This window comes from Drosophila novamexicana, unplaced genomic scaffold (assembly GCF_003285875.2).
Source record: "Drosophila novamexicana strain 15010-1031.04,08,12 unplaced genomic scaffold, DnovRS2.1 tig00004554-arrow-pilon, whole genome shotgun sequence".
In the NCBI taxonomy this organism is placed as follows: domain Eukaryota; kingdom Metazoa; phylum Arthropoda; class Insecta; order Diptera; family Drosophilidae; genus Drosophila; species Drosophila novamexicana.
The window spans coordinates 1,131,882-1,146,554 of NW_020825051.1; the positions used below are offsets into that span (position 1 = coordinate 1,131,882).

A 14,673-nucleotide genomic window follows, 5' to 3' on the forward strand; every position below is an offset into this window, starting at 1 on the left:
AAAATAGAAAGAGGGATAGCAGGATAAAAGAGATAAATATATAAATATAATTACAATTTGATACACAAGGATATTTCTTTATAGGTAGATGGATGTATAGCCTTTCTCTCTCTCCAGTCGATGTTAACCCAATATATATAAACTATTATTAAAATTAATTATGTGAAGCCTAGATCATAAGTCCCTAACAGAACACAAATATATCGTATATATATTTATATTTACGCTCTATATATTTTAGTCTTACCCCTCGCTTAATTTGCTAAACAATCTGAATATCTAGATTTCCCTCTGCGCATGAACTTGTGCTAAAAAAAAGTTTTCTTAACCGTACCGAGTTGTTTGAAACATTGACAATCCTTCAACAATATTTTGCCGCAGCTGTAGAAAAGTCTGCACCTGCCTCTGTGCCGCTGTCGCGTTGGTTGGGTCTCGGCATCCATTTGGTTGCCAAATGAACGCGTTCGTTGTGCTTAAACTTGGTTACCCGAATACATTTTATATGGCCCTTTGGCTGTTACCATTTTGTTTGCATAGCCTCGCGGGTATTCATTAAAGTTTGAGGATATGCATCGATACTTTAAGCTGACAATTTCGAAGCACCATCGGGCTAGAATAAAAAATACGAACGCAGAGCAGAAGAGCCGGCATTTTTGTGACGAGCTAGTTGGCGTTGGAAACTAAAAAGGAAATTAAAGGAAAATGTGCGTCGCTGTACGAGTTTGAGTAATGGAACTTTGTCGGGCTTTACAGAACTTGCCTGGAAAGATACGCAGTCGGGACACGGGCAGGCAGAGGGACAGGAATGCTAGTTGGACTTGGCTTATTACATGCCACGGCTCCAAAACATTGGTGAGTGTGAGAGAGAGTGTACGTGTGCGTGTGTGTAAGTGTGCTTGGATGTGTTTGTGTGTGGTGCTAGCCAAAAACTTATTAGACAGACGGAAATTGAATATTGTTCCAGCAAAATAGTTAAATGCTTTTTCGCTCAGAGCGAAGTGTTCCCATCCTGCCTGTCGTTGACATGTCCTTTCATTTGTTTCCTTGATTTTCCGGTTTTTTATTTTTTTACTGTCTACACACAGTTTATATGGCAAGTGTGTGGCTTTCACTTTTTGTGCAACTTTTAAATTATTTGTGACGTGCAGGACATGTAATTAGCAAAATGTTATCATTTATATGGATGAGTTTTTTATGTAGTTCGGCTGAAAAAGTTTAGTTTCCATTGAAACTAAAAAAAAGACATGTAATATAAAAATTTATTGTGAAGTCTTGTTACATCAGTTAACAGCTACTGAATCTGTGTGGTTATGTTTGTTTATATTAAAGCTCGTTTTTAGATTACCTAGAAAAACCTGTTTTACATCTAACTTTAAAGTTTCCAGAGATTTATTGAGTCAGATGCTTAGTTTACATTTTTACCCTTTCTGCGAATTGCAATTGTTATCTACAGTTCGAAACTTTAGTGCTGCAAACTTTAAAGCTTCTCATCAATCGGATTTTCAATTTTTACATTTACATATGAAAATTCGCATTACACATACGACCCGTTGTTGCTATGGTGCTTAAGCCCATCAACTGCAACGATATTAAACGTTTTTGAGCGCAAGTCATCGTTAGTTACAGTTCGTAGCATTTGATAAGCTTATTAGCCGTATGTAAGCTATAATGTCTGTTAAGTGGCATTACGCATACGTCGCGTATGACTTCGACAAAATGCCTTTAAATTGTAAATAAGCCATCAGGACTTGCACCTGCTCTGCTGGTTCTCCACATATTTGAAGCTGCTTTGAATCGTTGTCTGAAACAACTCATTCTGTGCATTATTAGAGTCTGTCCTGCTCAGCTTTCCTTTTCTCTACCTTTCTCTCTATCTCTTAATGCCAGTTGAGTGCACCGCTTGGCTGGGCTTAAACTCTTTGCTGGTATTTGAACGCAGCAGCAGCAGCTGCACAGTTAAAGGAGCTGCAATATTTGCAAAACCACTTTATATTCGTAACCCTCACCCACACAGAGTCATGCACACACACACTCAAAGTTTGAATTGAAGTTCAATCCTCGTTTTCTTCTTGGCTAAAAAACACAAACGCATGTAAATTGGCCAATTTCGTGCTGTCCCTGACAGGCCCCTGCCACTCGCCGCTGCCGCGTCGAAGAGGAAAAGAATTGCATATCGTTTCCTGCACCAAATGCTTTTCTTTTCATTTATCTGATGCTTTCTCTCTCTCTCTCTCTCCATCTCTCTCTGCCCTTTGCCCTTATTTTTGGCATGTACATCTTTTGATTTGCAACTTGCGCACTTTGTTGATTTCCCTTCTTTTATTTTATTTGTTATTTCTTTGACAGCCGTCGACGACCTTCCGCCGTTGCACAAATAAATGCAGCTTCCCAAAATCTTTGGCAGTCGTTGCCATGCCAAAAATGATGGAAAATTAAAATTCCAGCTAATGACAATGCAAAAAATATACGTACTGCCTTTTTAAAAAAATAATGCCAATTAAAGGCGCTTTAAACGGAAATAAAATAGATGCAATAATAAAGAAAACAAGTAAGAGGTTCTAGCCGGAAGCTCCCGACTGGGGGATTCCCTGAACCCTCTTCTTCCAACATCAAATGCATATATTTGTATATTCTATTTCTCTTATCCGTCTGTCCGTATGTATGAACGCAAGGATCTCAGAACCTATAAGAGCTAGAGACTTGAAATTTAGATGTAGATGCTCCTAGTTCCAGCGCAGATCGAGTTTGTTTCCGATAATCGATAACTTGCTCCGTTTCCAAGCAATCGATATCGATATCCTGTTTTTTGGGCAATTTGGGTAAATAATAAGAGCTACTCACCAAACTTGACATATAGCTTCTAAAATAAAATATATGTATGCATTTGATGTTGGAAGAAGAGGGTTCAGGGTATCCCCTAGTCGGGAGCTCCCGACTAGAACCTCTTAGTTGTTATTATTATAGTTTATTAATATAGATTACTTTTAAATTTGTTATATATAGTTTTTTCAAATTTAGTTTTGGTATGCGATTTTTTAAGCTATTGACAGGTAGGTTATATTTTACGGCGAACATTTAATATTTTGAAATCAAGTTCATTTTATTTATATTTATGTATCCATTTTTTCTGAAATATATCTTTGGCAGGTTATTTTTTGAGTGCTAGCTTATATTCAACTAAAAATTTCTTAGACAGTATACTTTTGCATAGGTTTGATTGATAGATTATATTTAGCTAAAGATATTGAATGTTGTGAAATCTTGCCAAGGCACATACCACTATCCGCCATATTCCAACAGATTATCATTCGTGCAATCAAAAGTAAGGTAAAGCTACGTTCAATTTATCATATCAAATCCAAGGAATCAAGTGACAAAGACACTGTTTTCTCTTGAAACGAAAACTTTTATCGTTGAGCTATTTTTTATTCCTTGAGATATGCTCGTATAAAATATCTAATGGCCATGTAAAGAGCATGTAAGCTATGCTACACTGAACGTAAACGTTTTTTTGGCTGCTCTTTTGCTTACTTTACCTCCTTGACTCCTCTCCCGCCTCTACCACCCGTCTCTCTGGCTGTTCATGCCACATCAATCACGTGCCGTCTTTGCTGCAAGTGCAGCAGAAAAGTATACTACACTTTTGCACTTAAGTAGCTGCTGCTGCGTGCGTTTTAGTTGCCTCTGTGGAATTTATTGTTGCTGCTGCATACCGCACAAGTTGGCAATATATTGTGGCATGCCTGCCACCATATCTGCGATTTGTCAAGGCAACCGCAGAAGCTGTAGCTGCTGCTTGAAAGCCATTTTGACTGCTGTCGCTTGCTCATTAAAATTTGAAATAAATATTATGCTCAACTCTGGGGCGGCAAATAATTAATGATAAGTAATATGCAAGACGTTGCCTTTCGACAAAGTTTGGCTGACCGCAAAAGGCAGCTCGCTGACAATATCCACTCGAAGGTGTGTGCCTGCCTGAGTATTCTAATTTGATTAGCGTTGAGCAAAATACCCCAAAACCCACACAGCAGTTGTAGCAGTAGTTGCCATCGCACCTTCGCTTGGCATTTCAGATTGGTGTCTGGCAATCGTTACCAGGCGGGCTTCATTAAAAGTTTTGAAGCCAGCGATTGGCTGTGGTCTTCACTGAGCCAGAGCTACAGCTTGAGGTAAACTAACCGCAGCATTTCATTAAAACTGAGGTCGACAACTTGCAATGGGCATACGAATAGGAGGAACTGTAGCTATGCTCCTTCGCAATGATTTATGATGGAATATGCATTGTGAAATCATGAATCGGTAACCAATGAATCGCTTAGCTGAACTTTTACCTACTTGTTTATTTAACGAATACAACAAGAAGACGAAATAACATTTCTATTGAGGATGCAGAAGATTTTGAATTGTGTATGCATAGGTTTTTAAATATCCATTTAAATGGTATAAATATAAAATGTCTTATATATGTTAGTTAGCTCTGGAGTCGATCGGTGCCTTATGATCTTTACCAAACGAAACACTGGGATAAAGTTATAGTTACGACTTCTAGTAGCTTTTATTGTTTTTAAATTGAGTGGTATTTACATAGGATATTTACGATGATAGGGATTGAGGACAACGCTTAATAAAGTGAAGTATTCATGTGATTCGCCTTGTAGGTAGGTTGCAGGGGTGTGACCTTTGGATGCGACTCTGATGGGTTCAGCCAGGACCCAGGCAACAGCGTACGCTGCAGTTTGTTGGCGTAGCGTCTAAAGAAATTTATTTGGTCTCTGACCTTTGTTAGGCGGAGATCGCGTTCGACGGCGTCGTTTGTCACGTATCATGGGAAGCCGGCTACCCCGCCTCGGCTTGTACTCTTCTTATGCGATGGAGCTAGTGCCTCAGACTTGGACTGCGTAGTTTCAGATGGGCGGCAGCATCGTTTTGATTAATCGTGGAGGTGTGTGGTTTGCTGTGGGGTTTTAATAGCAATTCGCTTTTGGAGTCTTCACAGGCATTTTGCTCTGGTTACTGTGAATTGGGACCTCCAGATGGCTTACGGTCCAGGTGGACGCCAAGATAAAGGAAGGGGCATTGTAATTGTTGAGCTATAGATAAGACAGGACTGAAGCTAAAATGTTACATTTGGTCTAGTTGAGCATTTGCAACAGCTTTTAATACTAAGACTAACTTAGTACGTAAATTGTATCAGCTGAAAAATGATTTTAAATAAATTATTTTTATAGGTGGGCGCTAATTGAGCGCTATAATCTTTAGGATTTCAACTAAACTTCCAGTTTAACAAACAATCAACAACAATAATTAAATTATATTGTAGTGGAAATGCCAAAATCAGAGCAGTCAAGTGTTGTTTGTGGATCAGAAATAGTCAACATGTTAAAATGTTGCCCAGTGCTGCACTCAATTTATTATTAAACTGTTTAAACACACACACACAGGAAATTGAATCAAATATGATTTAAATGCAATTAATTGAATAATGAATAAGTGACACAATTCCCAAGATCTGTTGTCGGGCATATTCCAATGCCCAATTAGCCAGCCAAGATTCGAGACATGCTTTTACATATAGAATACATATTATTGTTAGCTGTCCCTGTACAATTCAATTAACAAGCTTTTATGCATTTCTAAATGCTGTTCGAAACACATTCACAAAATCAAAAATAATTACACCAAATATTTTGCTCTTGTTCTTATTGCTGTTGTTGTTGTTGGCTTTGTTGTGGCAATTTCGCATATTTTTGCGTAGCATTGTAAGCGCTGCAGCAACTGCAGCAAAATAGCGGCAAAAAGTGCAGCTAAATTTAGACAACGTCAGCGGCGTCGAGTGGCGACGACTACGTTGGCACTGGTAAGTGCCTCCTCATCGGCTGGGTACGGGACGAGTGCCTCGGCCAACAGATTCGCATCGCATTGCCAAATGCAGCCGCCGGGAGACGGAGGCAAGGGCACTCAAGATGTCACAGGGCTGGTGCGGGCAAACAAGAAAAAAAAAGAGAAAACTTAAAAACTTTTCGTCTCCTCGAGTGTCCGCACTTGATTCAAATGTTTGTGGAACTCAAGAAGTAGAGCTGGGATCAATGAATAAATATTTAATATTTCAAAATCGGCTTAGAGCTCCTCATTAGTGCAAAAATATCGCTATGAATGCAAACAACTTATTGAAACAATTCAATTCTCTCAATATTAATCAATATTTGTTTTCGTTAGTTCTTTATTTTAATATTTAAGCATGTTTTTTTTTTGGCTTTTGTTTTGGTTTTCGGATAAAGACGATTTAGATCACATTTTTGAAAGTTCTCTAAATGATTTATTTTTCGTTAAACAGGAATTTTTATGCGTCTTGCATACATAAACTTCTTATTAAAAATTATTTAGCTAAAAAATTGAGTAAGTGCGCATAAAAGTAGAAAATCGTTAAAGTGTTCAAAGAACAAGTTTTTAATATACATAAGTGCAAGCAGCTTCACAAAGTTCAACGTATTTGTAAAACTTAAAAATTGTTGAAGTTGATCAGCAAAAGTAATATTCATACTTAAATAACACTATTTATATTTAAAATAGTTTAGATTTATGTATAGAAAAATAGGTATATTGGGTTAGAAAAACTTAAAGAAAATATGAACTAATCAAATTTATACTCATCAAATGATAATCAGATACAAAATTAAAGAAAAAAATAGTCATCGACTTAAAATAATTATATTACTTAACAACATTTATCAACAAGTTTATTATTAAGCTCATTGTGTTATTTAACAATATTTATTGAGGTGTTTATTTTTTATTGTGCTAGTTTATAGTCATCAAATGATGCTCGACTTTCAATGAGTAAATAGTTGTTTATGTTATTTTTTTCTTGCACTTTTATGTTATTTTAATAATATGACATTCACTTTTGTAATTATTCTCCTTAGCGTTTCGGCATTAAAATGCGCTTTCATAAAGTCTCTTATTATATAAAGCAAAAAAATATATATAAGTAAAGGCGAATAGAATAAGCAAAGTATTTTTACATAGTGCATTAACTTAACACTCATTAATCTTCAAAACTGTACAAATTTAAGGATAGATTTAATAAGCATTTGTTCCCATAATGTTAAGCACGCAGTCCCAAGGCATGCCCTGTTCCATCTGCGTTTAATGCAACCCTACTGCACGGCAGCACTTGTCTGTGGCTGCTGCGCTTATATGTTGTCTATATATTATGTACTAAATCTGTCGTTTTCCTTCAATATGTCAACGATGTTGGCCGTTGACGCCGTCGCAGGTCTCTACATTATTTCTTCTTTTTTTTTGGGATCTGTGTGCGTGTGTGTTCGTCGTCGTCGCTAAAATTTAATTAATGTGAAAATTTGCACAGACCGAGGCTATTTATAAGTTGTTGTAAGTGCTCGCCATTGCATTGGCTCTCGTGAAAGCCCCTCCTCTATATATAGCGTGTGCAACATAATTGAAATTTGTGCCATAAGCTGCCCCCGGGAACAAATCGAAAACCTCAACTGAGCTCTGCACATTAGGCTAATTTTCGCAATGACGTTGCGTTCCAATATATATATATATGTCTATATATTGATAGGTATGGGTAAAATGTATTCTAGTTGGCGCTTTAAAATGCAAATGGTGACATGGCGGTGATTTTCTTGTTTGCATATCAAACAAATTGACGGCAAGCTGCGAATGCTACATTTTGGGCGCGTGTCCAGGTGCCAGCGAGTTAGCATACCGACAGCGTCCTGTTGACGACCACAGTAAACACAAAAGCACTCGAAAGCCTGAAAACTCTGACAACTGAAAAGCTCAGCTTAATGCCAGCAGGTCGAACACTCGACACGCTTTTTGTGTACATCAGAGAAAGCTAGTTCAATATAAATATATATACACTTTATATAAGAATATACATTGTGAGGGGAAAATTTATTGGCCCTACATTGTAATTTAATGAAATTTAGAAAATTATTGAAAGGCAGAATTTAATTCTATTTTCTGTTTTCCAACCGTCAAAATGGCATCACATGTAGTCGGTTTGGTGCAATTTTTTTTTCTGCTGTCAAGCTACGCTTCTTGTTATATAACTGTAAAAAGAGCATCTCATAGTCGGTCGGCTGCAATTTATGCTTAATTTTCAGTTGCCTGCTGCTGATTTTCACTATCACGAACAGGTGAAGGGCTCATGCTGGTTGCCTTTCACAGCGGGCGGATGTGCCCGCCCAAGTCTTAAGAGCATCAGTGAAAAGTGTAATTGAATTTTGATTTAAAGTCCTTTGATATCCGACACAAGACACCATACACTTGGGTCGCCACATGGTTAGGCGACCACTTCGGCTTGCCTTCTCGCCACCGCCTGCCGCCTGCCGCCTTCTGGCGCCATTTTGTGTAAACCCATTGTCAATTTATCGGAAAACTAAATCGATATAGGGCTGTCCTTCTGTGTGTGTGTGTGTATTTTTGTGAAAAGCCAACATGAGCAGACTTCTGGCCAAATAGCATAGCCAAACTAAAGCGACCAATAAAAATAGTTGCAAACACAATGGAAAAGTTCTTGCAAATTGATTTGTTGCAGATGTTTGGGGCTTTTGCAGCTTTTGTCAGACAATGCCAGGCATGTGGTCGCTCTGCTCGCATTTGGTCTTAAACTTTAATTACTTAGATTAATTGAAAAGTTCGGGGTGGGTTTTACTTATTTTTGTTTTTTTATTTTGCTTTTCAGGCCACCAACTGCAAACTATAGATTGCAATTTTAATTACGCTCCAGAGTTCAAATGGGAATTTAAGCTTCGGTTGTTGTTTATTCAAATCGTATTGCGTTGCATAAAAATGTAAATATCAACGCAACGAATTTCATTTCTCTCAAAGCCAATATGTGCCTTTTGATTGCGCTAAATTAGCAAATATTGGAAAATGAAAAGCGCAGCCAGCTTACTTTCAGGGTATGCAAGATTTGCGCTTATGTACACCAAAATAGAGATGGGTTTTTTAGATGCGCTCGAGAATAATTTATCACGGAGCAGCCCATCCCTCGATCTAGAATAGAGTAGTTTTAAATTATTTTAATTGACGATAATATATTTTACTCCACATTCGGAAAAGGTTGGTTTATTGAGTTAGAATCGAAAAATTACCCTGATAAAATTGTTTTTGCTGTAGACTGTCATTAGAGATCGTGCTCTGTGTGTTTTTTTCTGACACGAAAAAGTCGTCCCAGGCCCATCTCCCTATTCCTTTACCACTTATTAAATATTTATGTTGATTGTATATATATATATATGGAACTTACAATTTGTCTAACCTTCTTGCTTTCTCTTTGTTCTCTCTATCTTGCCCTCGGAATTGCTTCCTCTCATAAATTACAAACTTTCACCCTTGCAATTATGCTCAATTGTTCGGTTGAGCAATTTCATTGCACTAGTCGCTCCTGTTCGCATACATAATGAGCTCTTAATCCTCATCACAATTACACGCGAGTAACTGGCAGCACCTTATTGGCCCAAACTCATTACGAGCTCATTAAAGCGCAGAATACTGAAGATTTGTTTAGTGAATTCACGTCTCTACGCATTGCCCCTTTATAATTGCCGCATATCGTCGCCAAAAACAACTCTAATGAAAAACATTTTGTAATCCTAAAAGCGCGCTAGACCCAAAAAAAAAAAAAAATGAATACAACCACACACCTTTCCGGCAAAGATGTTGGCCCAAAATGTGAGCGCCAGGCAGCTGCAATGTTGCCGCTAATAGATCCCAAAGCTGAAGCCCAGTGGGCTCCTCCACTCTGGCAGGCAGGCTGCCCTCCTGTGTTTTACTGGGGAAAATGAATAATGCCTCGTTTTGGGGTATCTGTTAGGGCCCACAGCTACAAAAAGTCAGCCAAAAATGTGTGTTTTTAAAACGAGCTAAAAACCAAAAGCACTGCACAGTTATTTTAATTAGAAACGAAGCAATTTGCATATTAAGCGCGCTTAGAGAGCGGGAGTGCTGCAGGAGAGAGACAGAGCGAGAGCGGGGGAGTGAGATAAAATTTGAGCGAACTTCATGTTAAATTTAAATTTTATTTCAATTTAGACGTGGGTGTTTTTGGACTCTGGACAAACAATAAATTAAGCTAAGTGCACTTTTAATAAGTAATGAGCTCGTTTCTAGTACTTTGTTAATTAGTGAAATGCTTTTGAAATTAAGTTGTGAGATTTACACTTTAAAATGTATTACATGGATAAGGGCAAACATTTCTGAACCGATCTAAGCCATAATATATTTGGGCATATAATTCTGATTACAAAAAGTTTTATTTTATAAATAAGCCATGCACAAAAATAAGTGAAAAATCGAATACCTAATCTTTAAATCAGGAAACAAACTTACAAATTAATTAACAACATAAATTACGTTAAGCACTTGTAAATGTTTATTAAAAACCAATCAAATTAAGTAATTTGGCATATCTAATGATCGTTCGGTCATGGTTATTAGATAATATAATGCATTTTTTTATAAGACAAAACAATTTGAGATATTGAATATATGTCAATATAATAATTATATTATAATTAAAATTATAATCATAAGTTGAAGCCTTTCATATAAAATTGATAAATATGTGCCAAATCATTGCCGGTATGAAACCTTGAATAATTAATGTATAAAGTCAGGTGCGCGAACCGAACCTCTTTAGGTCTTTACAAGGTATTGGTATTAAACCAAAGCAATTACTATGTTCTTGGGGTTTGCAGCCATGATTATCAGAAAAGCTTTTTACTTGTCCAGGTGGAAATATATAAATACATGTATCCCTGCTTTGCTGAGGGAGGGAATGACAGCCCGGGCGTTAGTTCTCAGTCAATCAGCGGGCAACTAACCGAATTATTTGGTCAGTCAATCAAATACAGAAAATCAGAAATCTTAAGCAATACCAATTGATACGGATACGATGGGCGTCCTTAAGCGACTTTAGAGTATTCTGTTGTTTTGTTTGTTTATGTTCTGTGCTTGCTTGTTTCTGGGAAAAATGGACTTCAAAGTGTCCTCGTCGGACTCGTTTTGCCAAACAACCCAAATTCAATTTCTTTTTTGTTATGCGCCAAAGGACGTGCAAACTAAACTGATTTCAAATGCAGCAAGCGGTGGCCATCGCCGAAGGCATAACATTTGTACATCCCGAGCCCCCGTATCCCCGTATCCCTGTATCCGCCCAAAAGACGTGATGGCATGTAAACAGATTCTTGGGCGGATAAGGTCAGAGACGTAGGAAAATGGACATTGAGACTGTGTGTGTGTGGGCGGTGTTAACAATTTTGAAGCGATGGAAAATGTCAGCTGCTGTCAACGCGTAGAAAATTTGAATAGGCAAATCGTAAAGTCAAGTTGACAGAGTACGATATTCCACTATTAGTATACAAGTGGGTAACGAGGGTTGTTCGTGAAGCAATAATCGACCAAAATGTCTTACAAATTTTATTTATGTTGCCCAAAGGAAACATAGGACTTGTCTTTTGATGCGTATTCGTTAAGTGTCTTTTGTCATCTTGAAAACTTGTGCAACAATTGTGTCGGAGAGCTTGTATACACATAATAAGAATTTTATCTATCATCTGTAATAGACATACATAGATGTTCACTTGAGGTTCGCTTCGTTTTAATCTTTGGTTTGCCACCCATACAATATTATAAGACATGTTCCCAACTGAAAATGGGTCAAAAGCGTTAGTTGCAATTGTGCAAAGTAGGATGCAGGCAAAAGAAAGCAATGTATTCTTCGTCAGCATCAAAAGCCCATCTAGCGTGGGTCTGTCAAACGTTCAACTTTCTCCATATCCCTGAAATTGATTAGTATCGGTTTCAGGTTTTAGAGCAGCTCTTGTATAGAGATGCACGCGATTTTCGTCTATTAAAAATCTTTAAAACTTTAAATTACACTCCATAACGATGATGTTCTGCTTGCACAAAAAGACTGAGAGACTGGTTCGTACAAAAACAGACAATCGGGCAGACAGACATGGCTATATCAACTCGGCTATTGATGCTGATCTAGATTATTCTTAATGGGGTCGGAGACATTTCATGACAACATAAACTTAACAAGGGTATAGAAAATCACAGCTATACGGTCTAGAATACCTACATTTGAAGTTTAGGAATCCAAAACATTGCCTTTCACATTGCCATCGCACGGAGCTGGAATTGTCGTAAATTGTCGCGATGGACAAACGGGGCTAGTTACAATTTGTTGGCTATATTTTTCTTGTGGACCGGCAATAGAAAATGTAGAGCCGCTTGCATATAGTTTAAAAATCGGAGTTAAGAAAATATTGCTTTCTCGGCCATCGCAATAGCAATATAATTCTCACCTGGCATAGCTGGGCAATTTTTCGCTTCGAAAGTTCAGAGGAAAAGAAAAGCTACCGTAAAACTGTGCCACTGCCTAATTCGTATTCAAAACAGCTTGAAGACTTCAGGACCTTACCAAACTTTGACGATTTTTAATTGCCCAGCACGAGGAGACGGCGTAAGCCAGGAATGTCATGTGCCAACTATGCTGAAAAAAGGAATTTAAATTACCTAACAGGTACAATAAGAACAACATAAGGAGAAACCATGCTATGAAATTTGCACATCATCATTATCAGCAGAACAGTGAAAATTATCTGCTCAAGTGAAGCTGGGCGGGGGAGGGGCACGTACAGAGCTTGCCTGTCCAAAAGTGCTAACAATGCCGCAGCCACAGACAGTGCCAATCCCCGCCTTCGCCCCAACCCTAGCCCATCCAGCCACTGCCCACCTCTGTGGCAACACCGCCGTAAAAGCATTTAGGCGGCTGCAACGGCGACGGCGACGCGTCAAATACCTCACGGCAACTTCAACTTTGTTGCCGTTGTTGTTGTTGTTGTTCGGTTGTTACACGGCAAATAAAAATTGAAAGCAAATGAGACAGCAGAGACCTGGTAGCAGGAGACGAATCTGGATGTGGATGCAGACACCAGGACGTACGGATGTCGCTGTGCTGTCCCGGTCCAGGAACCGTACCCTAGACCACTCACTCCGACGCCCCGGCCCCGCCCACGTCCGCACAGCGCGCCGCTCCCAGCTCTGATAGCTTGCGCTAAAAACGCCGAGTGTCGAGTGTCGGCCTCGGTCTCGGTCTCGGCTTGGCTTTTCGAGTGGTTGGTAATGCGTGACAGGCCCAGACCAGACCAAAGCAGCGCCGCACACCCCTACCCCCTCCCTTGACCTATCTGCATCATTTCTGAATTCAAATTTGATGGCGGCTATGTGGATACAACAGCGCACGTCCTGCCACCAGTTCCACTTTTCCCATTTGCCTGGCCGGATGTGAGTCGACAGCGGCGTTTGCCTATGTCGTGTGTCCCAACGCTCTCTCACTCTCTCCCGCTCTCTCTCTCTCTCTGTATATGAAGGACTCGTGCCCCGTACCACCCCGGGCTGCCACCAAAGTTTAAGCGAATTAAATTATTTGCTTTTTAGATTTCAATATTTCCGCAGTGGAGATTTTTAGTCGATATCAGTAAAGTGGTTTGTGTGTGTGAGTGTGTCAGACTGTGTGTGCGCGTCTACAAGGCGTCGGGCGGGGCTCTAAATTGAGTTTGATGATGCGCTGCAATCATAAAGTGCTTTAGGGCTGAAAATATTTGGGCGTGGGTAAGCTCAGGTAACTCGTAACAGATATGTGCGTACATATCCTCTTGGCTGAAATACGTTTTTTACTTTGTTTCGCCGAGAAAGCTAATCCATCCATTTAGATTGTATGTGAGCATAGAAGGAATAAATACTATTAGTTATTAATATTATTTATTTTTTTGGTTATATTAAATTACATAGTTATATTATGTTTGATAAATAATTACATTCTACAATCTCTATTAATCTCATCCTCTCTCTCTCTCTCCCTCTCTCTGTCTCTCTCTCTCTCTCGGTCAATAATCGTCGTTCTGTCGTTCACTTGATTCTCGTTGTGATCTTTGTCTCTCTCTCTCTCTCTCTCTCTCTCTCTCTCTCTCTTTCTCTCTCTATCTCGTTTTTTCTCTGTGTCAATCGGTTTTTCTGCCTTTCAGCTTTACTGTCTCGATTTCTCTCTCTCTTTTTCCCTCTCTTTTTTTTTCTCTATTTCTCTTTGTCCCTGTCTATTTACCTCTTTATTTCTTTCTTTTGTTCTCTCTATCTTTTTTTTTCTCTCTCTCTTTCTCTCTCTATTTATCTCTCTTTTTCTCGTTTTGTCAATTGCTTTTTCTGCCATCAAGTCACTCTCTTGTATAAAACTTGCTTAGGGCTCAGATTGAATGGCGATCTTTCGTTTACAGAGTATTTTTTAGTCCAGACATTTATGTCTTGAACATTTTTATTTGTTTCATTTCAGCCTTTTCTTTGCTTGAGCTACCTTTGAAATATTTAAAATATATAATTTCTACTTATACACAAACAAGCCAGACACAAAAAAAAACCTAAAAGGAAGACCCACCCAACTGCCAAGTTGCTTTCAGGGTTTTCTTTTCTATTTAAATTCCAACTCTAATTCACTTTTTCCCGCTGAATTTGCTATTTTACGGCCCGTCTAAGCTAGCCAATTACCTAGGCAGCTAAGAATAAATACCTATACTTATGTATATATATATATATACTATATAGAAAAAAAAATGTTGTAAAGAAAATGCAAGCATG

The 14,673-nt window shown here is 38.5% G+C and overlaps 1 protein-coding gene across 5 annotated transcripts in view; it reads left to right on the forward strand.

Moving 5' to 3' along the window:
- Positions 1–689: 689 nt before the first annotated feature.
- LOC115769356 (poly(rC)-binding protein 3) overlaps positions 690–14,673 on the forward strand; it is a 96,711-nt gene continuing 82,727 nt past the window's right edge. For all 5 annotated transcript variants that reach the window (XM_030714133.1, XM_030714134.1, XM_030714130.1 and 2 more), the window contains exon 1: positions 690–852. The gene's annotated coding sequence lies outside the window, so the exon portion shown is untranslated. The remainder of the gene's footprint in view (positions 853–14,673) is intronic.